Genomic DNA, 9,575 nt, shown 5'->3' on the forward strand with positions numbered 1-9,575 from the left:
AATGAAGCCACACCTTCAACCTTTTAATGTTTTCTGACTTATGCCTTAGGCCCCAGCTTTGCGTTTTTTCACAATACAATAAACACAATAGGTGTGCATAGCTATAAGTCACCTTAAGATCATCTTAAGACATGAACCATGCATTTTATAACAAATAATATTACAGTAAGTAAATAGACAAGTGAACAGTCTTGTAATCACTCTACGCAGATAATGTTATTGCTAAAACTAGAAAGTAATTTGAAAGAACAAACTGATATTGTGCAAACGCTATTCGCATTTCTGGGGTAATTTTCCTCTGTCAGACTTCATTGTAATACCAGAGAATAGACAATTAACAACTGACATCCAACATAATTAACATCCACTCCTCACAATCAGGAAAGGTAGTTTTAAATTAAATGAAGTATCTCCTATGAACTGGCCATCAATAATTCTTTCTAAATGAACTTATTATGAACGTATTATGGGATAGATGCAGTCCAAACAGTAAACTGCCTTAGAAAGTGTTAATCGTAAGTCACTGTTTGCTGTAAAATCATCTTGCACTGTGTGTCGCCTCCTTTGTTCTCTGAGGACAAACACAGAACAGAAATGCTCACCTGCTGGCACAGATCCAGATTTGACCCTCATCTCATTTTATCTGCTGTGACTACGTTCACTATGAAGCCGTTAAGGGAGACAGGGAGCATGACCCATGTTCAAATCTGATTACGCAAGAACAATCTATCACCTCTCTGGATTTGATCCTTTCCTTTTTGGTTGGACATAAATGGAAGAAGTTGCACCTTTGGACACTAATACTGTCCTTAAATAGTTACAATAGAAGTTACAAATATTCACACAATAAAATGTTAATCGTTTCCTTTTTTTAAATTATCTAAACTGTAACATAACACAAACACCATCATAATGTACCGGTACACAAAGCTATAGTTTAGTTCAAACCACCTGCTGAATAGTCTGGGCAGCTGGTCGGATTGACAGGTGTGTTTATCTGCTGAATAGTCTGGGCAGCTAGTCGGATTGACAGGTGTGTTTATCTGCTGAATAGTCTGGGCAGCTGGTCAGATTGACAGGTGTGCTTATCTGTCCTTCAGATGACCATACCCCAGAGATGGAAATTAGTTTTTTATTTTCTAATTATTGTAATCACACTTTTGTGTGTAACTGACTTTTCTAAGTTTGTCTTACTTTAATAAAAAAAAAAAACTAATAAACATTTCCCCATACAATAATTAATTTAATAGCCATTTTTTATTTTCCCTCCCTCACACAACACACACACTTGCAAATGCACAGAAACAGAACTTTAACACTCTTTTAACCTTTAAACTTGAGCAAACTCTGTTCTTTAACAATCACACACACACACACACACCACTCTCTCCATCCTGTCACGTCTGCGCTAAGCTCCGGTTACTCCCCCTTTCTTAACTTTGGACTCACACACCTCCTCTACAGCCAGTCACATTCACACTCCCAGCTCCACTTCATCCACAATCACAATCAGCACTGATCCCACACACCTGGCACTCACCTGATTACTGATCCCACACCTGTCACTCACTCCATATAACCTCCTCATTCCCTGTCGGTTCTCCTATCACGCTTGCATCAAGCACGCTTCTCTTGGATTACGCCTCAAATTGGCACAAGCGCCGGATTCCCGATCGTTGCTGCCACGCCAGTGGTTTCCGCAACTTCCAGGTTGTTTAGTTTTCGTTCTGGTCTCGCTTCTGGGCCGTCATGTTCAGTGTTTACCACGACTTCCAGGTTGTTTAGTATTAGTTAGTGATGGCGAAATGAAGCTTCATGAACCCTCAAAGCTTTCCAGCCAGGCGTGTTGAAAAAAGGTTCATTACTTTTAGTTGAATGCGAATAAAATGACAAAGGCTTTCTTTTTTCTAATAATTGTATGACCAACACATTCAAGGATTGGATGGTGGCACAACGGTTGGCGACGTCGCCTCATGTGCGGATGACTCCGATTCGATTCCCGTGCATTGTGAAATTGAATCTGTTGCTTGTGATTGAAGCGCCTGCTAATTATATTTACCGGTTTCTGTATGCTATTGGAACAGAGGGTAGTTAAAGTGCTTTTGGAATACTGGTCAGTGAAAGTGCAGGGCAGTGAAAAAGGAGTAAAAGTGCTTTGTGTAACTGTGTGACTCTATAAGGTGTTATTACTGTAACTAAGTAGCTTGTCACAGATCATACATTTCACCTACCAGTGGTGTATAAAGTACCCAAAAGCCATACTTGAGTAAAAGTAAAGATACCTTACTGGAAAATGACTCAAGTAAAAGTAACCTTTTAGAAAACTACTTGAGTAAAAGTCTTAAAGTATCTGATCTTTACTGTACTTAAGTATCAAAAGTCATTTTCTGATATTAAATGTACTTAAGTATTGAAAGTAAAAGTACAAGTAAATGCTGTTAATAAAAAAGCAAAGGGTCAGAATTTTGAGAATTATGAAGTGTATTCCGACTAGAATGAGCATACTTATAAACCGGGCCTTATTTGAACACAACTTGAACACAATAGCAATACTAAAGCAGCACCGAAAGTAACAACCCAGTCATTACTTGAAACTGAAAATTTTTTTGTTCATCTTCAAAAAAACGTCCCAAAAAGCCATTATGAATTTTTAAAATTTTAATCTTTGTAACATTTTGTGAATGGGCTCCTGAGTATCCCAAGGCAGACATCCCAACCTGCAAAAAGTCATTTCAGGGAGGAGATTAATTCGGTTCGGGAGAAGAGATAAAAGCCCGCCCACACTGAAAATTGATTGGTTGATTTACCGAAACAGGCCAATCAGGATGCTTCATGAGGCACACACTCGCCCTGTTCTAGGTCCCTCTCCCTCTCCCTCTCTGTCGTGCGCGCAGTACACAGATGCTTACGCGGTTTGGAGCACGTCTGTCTCGCGTGCGCGGTCTTGCTCGCTCCCTCTACATTCCGGGAGAATTTAAGTAATTTGCGGGCATCAAGGAGTCGCTATCAATATGCGGGAGACTCCCGGAACTTCCGGGAGACTTGGGATGTCTGCCAAGGTATGCATAAGGCACAACCTGAGAACAATAACCTGGCGATCTGATACAAAGCCATAGCATTAAATCAGGATCATCAGTTTTACAAGCAAGTTATCGGTACAGTGACTGTGAAATACTTTCAGCAACATGCACACACATCCCTTGAACAATAACGTTACTAGCAGCTATTTTGCTCCACACTGCTACATTACTGTACTGTAGATTGACACCATCCTAGCTAGCTAGCTAGATACCTCGCCAGAGATGGAATAAAGAATAAGAATAAATAATCTTTGTAGGTTATTAGCTAGCTTGAAATATTATATACAGATCTTACCCAGCGGTGAAAGAAGATGACTAGTCTACAAGGTTGGCATTTAATGAAGTCGTGGGGTTTCTCATTTTTTTTATTGAGACCTGTGTGCTTTTGCTTCGATTATTGTTGTGTCCCCTTCGTTGTTGATCTTAATGTTTTGGATATATCCTTCCACTGCATATTGCAGTCCATTTTGCCTTGATCTGGAGGATATCGCGGAGATATTACTCCAAAAAGAATCACTGACACTGACAGACAGTATAGTGCATGAACGAGTTCAAAAGACGTAGCAACAGTAACTAAGAGGGCGGGGCTTTTGCCAACGGTCAATAGTGTGCACTAGGACCACTGATTCGCCAAACCTGTTTGCAGTCTGTGTTCTACCTAGCTACCAGTCCCCGACATTGGTCTATTTCTACTTCGTTACTATACAACACTGTCACCTACGAATACAAAAGATACTCATTAAATTAAAGGACCGTGACAACATGAAATAACACAATAATAGGCTAATATCAGGGAAGTCATACAAGCTACAAACAGACCTTATTAGGAGAAATCAATTCAAAGAATTCCCACACGGGTGACGACTTTCTCTTCCTAACTGGCTCCATATCTCAATCTCAAATAGTCTATACTACTAACAACAGCAAACAATCTAAATCTCCAACTACCGCTAAATCTCCGACCACGAACAACAAACCCACGAGTATGAAATGGGAATTGGTCTTATAGTCGAAGCGTCCCGCCAAAAGTGAACGAACGAACCACTTCGCGAAGCACTTGACTCAAATGAGGCTTCGGATGTCACCAGTGATACAAGCCTCGATACAAGCTCCGTCTGGAAGTGCTTCACTTTCGCGACACAAGCTTCGAGGCCTCGGAGTCATTTGTAACATCACTAGTTGTGGAGGCTATCCTATAAGCCTCAGTGTGGACGGCAAAGTGTTCCCAACGCGTAGCGAATGATCCTTGTCCAGGCATGAGCTCTCTTTGGGTGGTGTTCCCGTTTAATATAAAGATAAAAAGTTATACATAAAATTGGTCTTATCACCCAGTGGTGGTTGCTTATAAAACAAGATTCTGTCGGTGAAGTGGGTTTCACGGCTACGGTAAGAACCGTGTGTTCCCTGCCATCCACACATTTCCCTAATTGAGTAATCACACCTGTAGATATACCCAATTCCCAGTGACGTGCCACACCCAGTGCAATACTCCCCCAAGTGGCTAAAATAAGTAACACTAAAATAAACCTAACTAAAGGTGGATAGAAATGGCTCCTACACTAGTATTAGTTCTGGTACCACGCTCCCGCGCCGTCAGGTCCAGTGTTTTTGTGTTTTCCATAACTCCTAGGTCATTATAGTTTCATTTCTATTATCCCCAGTCGAACTTTTGAGTGTTATAGTTTTTGGACAGTATCCCCTGCATTATTACTTTCATGTTTTTTTCCCTGTGCCCCCGGTTCTGGCTGTTCTCAATAAACTTCATCTCCCTGCAATCTCTGTGTCGACTCCCGCTCCGTAACACCTCCCTTGCTTCAAAATCTCTCATCAGATTCCATTTTCTCCTGAGGTGACTTTTCTTGTATGATGCAGATCGCGTCCTTGTATGATGCAGATCACCTCCTTGTATGATGCAGATAATATCCTTGTGGCATTTGGAGGCTTTGTGGTCCTTGATAGCCTCTAAGTTTAAGTTTAGTGCCCACAATAAAGCTGTTTGTCTTGCTGTTGGTGAAGCCTCCACTCTTCCACGCTTCTCATTGAAAAATCACCTTTTAACTTTTGGTTCATGGACTTGAGTTGTCTCCTCTTGCGTAGGCCTACTGATATCAGCCTCTGTCTTTACACCTACGATAAAGCCACATTGATATTAAAATAGTCTGTTAGATTAGGCTATTCATCTTTAAATGAATGAACGTTTGACTGACAAGGAAGTGCGCTCTGGCTTTGAATATCATCCAATCAAATTGGCGGTTAGTCGCCCGAACCGTACTCTGATTGGTTGAGATGCAGGAGGAGAGATAACTTTTACCTAACAGATAGTAAGTAACAACACTATTTAGGTAGGCTGCCTGACAGCTGAGTTGATTCAATCGCTTCAATTATGTGTAGTTATTTTTTGGTCCAGGATGGACCACCCTGCAAAAATTTAAGAAAAGCTTTCGCAGCATGACATGGCCAACTATATTGTAAAGAGACACTAATTAGCATGCTAGCAAGATTTCCTCAGTGCCAACAGTGCTGTTTGTGTTTTAAAGAGTTTTGCATGCCTTTTAGGTTAGCTTGCTAGTTTACTTCTTACTGCTGCTTTAGCCTAATATTACATAATCTATATTCCCTAAAGAACTACAGCTGAGTAAATGAATGTGCCAATCATGTCCTTTTAATAATTGATGCAATAACTTATTTTCCATCAACTGCTTATCTAGTGTTCTTATAAAAATATTTGAATCTAAAATTGTCAATCCACCAAAAAACTGATCATCAGATAATTATTCCATTGGAAGATTCTGTTAAAAATAAAGATGATAAAGTATTTAAAAAAATAAACTTAGGAAACAGGCCATACACCAATCACTCAGCTACAGGGACAGGTCTCTTCACCTACTTGTACCTCTACCATTCCACATACTGTATGCTAAAAGAATGAAGGCTCTCTCTCTGAATAACAACCTGACTGATGACCAAATTCCAAAATAGTCAACAGAAGTTTCCCCAGATGGTCTGATGGTACCATTGTGACACACCTGTGTACAGAGTCCTTGTTGCCCCATGGGGAACAAGTTAATGTTGTGTGAAGTGTGATCTAACATCTCGTTCCATTATTCATCAAAGAACAAAACAATAACAATGTATTCATCTATTTAACCAGTAACACTGATGTCAAATACAACAACTCCACAACCAACTACGGCAACAACATTTCCAGAGACACCACCTGACACCCAACCTTCTCCAGGAGCAACAGAAAGCCCAACATCTTCAATTCTTTCAACAAGGGAAGCAACAACTTCAGTATCAACAGCAGTAACAGCAGCAACAGCAGCAGCATCTCCACCGACCACAACACCAACACCAGGTAAATCAACATTTACACCCAATGGCGTACATAGGCAAAATAGTAACTATGATTCCAAAACAGGTCCCTTGGTTGAGAATGCAAATGTATTATCTATTTGTAAATTTTTTACAAGTTATTTTAAGAAGCATTTAATACTGCTAGTTTTACTGCAACTTTGTTATTTATCACAGGCAGCTCTCGTGGTATAAAGTACAAACAATCTTTTATTTTGCTTATAAAATTGATCTAAATTAAAGTTCAGAATTTAAGTTCCACAGTAGTGCAAAATTGATGCAAGTCATCTATAGAAGATGATGTGCTGTAGGACTATGGATCTCTAACTTTCCACAACTCCTCCAGGTGTATTTTACCAGCGGGCAAGAGGGAAAGATACATAAAGTTTCATAGAAATGAAGCATACCTGTCATTTTGCTTAGGGATCAGTTTGGCACATTTCATAGTGATTTGTGTACTCCAGGGATACATGGCTTTCAGAAAAATAGTGAGCATCCCCCTCAGTGGCCACCCTATTTTGGGGCCCTTGGCACAAACACTGCTACCTAAAAATGGTAAACATGCATAATAGGTCTCTAAGATGGGAAAAAGGATTACAATTCTAAATTATAACACTGATCTTCATTCCACCTCTCAGCTTGAGATTTTCTTTTTTTAACAGAAACTTTATTAACATCATAGTTGCCATTTTAGTTAATATCTGTCTTTTCCTGCCTTTGGACTAATACCTCTAATTGGTTTAATATATTTAAACGATAAATTAAAAACATTTATTGAAATAATTATACATTTGATCAAAGTTTGGAGGGTAAAATTACACTTGTTAGCTATATGGCCATAAAATTCACACATGTTGAAGTGTAACCTACTGCGATATTATGGCACACAGGCACACCAAGCTCATAAAACACTATAATTGTAAATACATTTGTTTAGACATGATAAAGAATTATCAATTGAAAGCAACAGAATGCAACATTTTGCCATTTTATGAGGTATGTTTTTATAGACAATTAGTTTTGGTATCACCTTTAAATCAATTTTGTTGGTCTTTGATCAAGTGAGGGAAAGAGACACACCTGTCGTTCCCACCAGCCACCCAGGCTGTGCACTTTGTAGTTCTTAGGTCCAGGATGGACCACCCTGCAAAAATGTAAGAAAAGCTTTCACAGCAAGACATGTCCAACTATATTGTGAAAAGACACCAATTAGTGTGCTAGCAAGATTTCCCCAGTGCCAACAGTGTTGTTGTTTGTGTTTTAAAGGGTTTTGCCTTTTAGGTTAGCATGCTAGTTTACCTCTTACTGCTGCTTTAGCCTAATATTACATATTTTATGTAATATTTAAAAGAATGAAGGCTCTCTCTCTGAATAACAACCTGACTGATGACCAAATTCCAAAATAGTCAAATGAAGTTTCCCCAGATGATCTGATGGTAACGTGGTCACACACCTGTGTACAGAGTCCTTGTTGCCCAATGGGGAACAAGTTAATGTTGAGTGAAGTGTAATCTAACATGTAGTTCCATTATTCTTCAAGGAACAAAACAATAACAATGTATTCATCTATTTAACCAGTAACACTGATGTCAAATACAACAACTCCACAACCAACTACGGCACCAACATCTCCAGAGGGAACACCTGACACCCCAACTTCTCCAGGAGCAACAGAAAGTCCAACATCTTCAATTCTTTCAACAACTGAAGCAACAACTTCAGTATCAACAGCAGCAACAACTGCAGCATCTCCACCGACCACAACACCAACACCAACACCAGGTAAATCAACATTTACACCCAATGGCGTACATAGGCAAAATGGTAACTATGATTCCAAAACAGGTCCCTTGGTTGAGAATGCAAATGTATTCACATCTAGTTGTAAATGATTTACAAGTTATTTTAAGAAGCATTTAATACTGCTAGTTTTACTGCAACTTTGTTATTTATCACAGGCAGCTCTCGTGGTATAAAGTACAAACTATTTTTTATTTTGCTTATAAAATTGATCGGCCATTTCATAGGGATTTGTGTACTCCAGGGATACATGGTTTTCAGAAAAATACTGAGAATCCCCCTCAGTGGTAGTGACAACCCTATTTTGGGGCCCTTGGCCCAAACACTGCTACCTTAAAATGGTAAACATGCATAATATGTCTCTAAAATGGGAAAAAGGCTTACAATTTTAAATGATAACACTGATCTTCTTTCCACCTCTCAGTTTGAATTTTTATTTTTTTACAGAAACTTTATCAACATCATAGTTGCCATTTTTAGTTAATGTCTGTCGTTTCCTGCCTTTGGACTAATACCTCTAATTTATTTAATACATTCAAACAATAAATAAAAAAAACATTTTGGCACTTTGTGAGGTATGTTTTTATAGACAATCAGTTTTGGTATCGCCTTTGATTTCATTTTGTTGGTCTACGATCAAGTGAGGGACAGAGACACACCTGTCGTTCCCACTAGTCACCCAGGCTGTGCACTTTGTAGTCCAGGATGGACCACCCTGCAAAAATTTAAGAAAAGCTTTCACAGCACCACATGTCCAACTATATTGTAAAAAGACACCAGTTAGCGTGCTAGCAAGATTTTCGCAGTGCCAACAGTGCTGTTGTGTTAAAAATGCATGCCTTTTAAGTTAGGTTGCTAGTTTACTTCTTACAGCTGCTTTAGCCTAATATTACATATTCTATATTCCCTAAAGAACCACAGCTGAGTAAATGAATGTGCCAATCATGTCCTCTCAATAATTGTGGCAATAACTGCTTTTCATCGACTGCTTATCTGGACTTATTAAAAATGTGTTCATCTCATACATCTAAAGTTGTCAATCCACCCAAAAACTGATCAAAGAAAATCACATAGGACCTCTTCTCATTAAACAAAGTAAACATTCCACTGGAAGATTCTGTTAATTATAATGATGGAAAAAGTATTTTAAAAAACTAAAACAAACTGATGAATCAGGCCATACACCAATCACTCAGCTTCAGGGACAGGTCTTTTCACCTTCTTGTACCTCTACCATTCCACATATTGTATGTTAAAAGAATGAAGGCTTTCTCCCTGAATAACAACCTGACCCAGGACCATTAAAATTCCAAAATATTCAAATGAAGTTTCCCCAGATGA

Source organism: Clupea harengus, chromosome 1 (assembly GCF_900700415.2).
Source record: "Clupea harengus chromosome 1, Ch_v2.0.2, whole genome shotgun sequence".
NCBI classification, from domain to species: Eukaryota; Metazoa; Chordata; class Actinopteri; order Clupeiformes; family Clupeidae; genus Clupea; species Clupea harengus.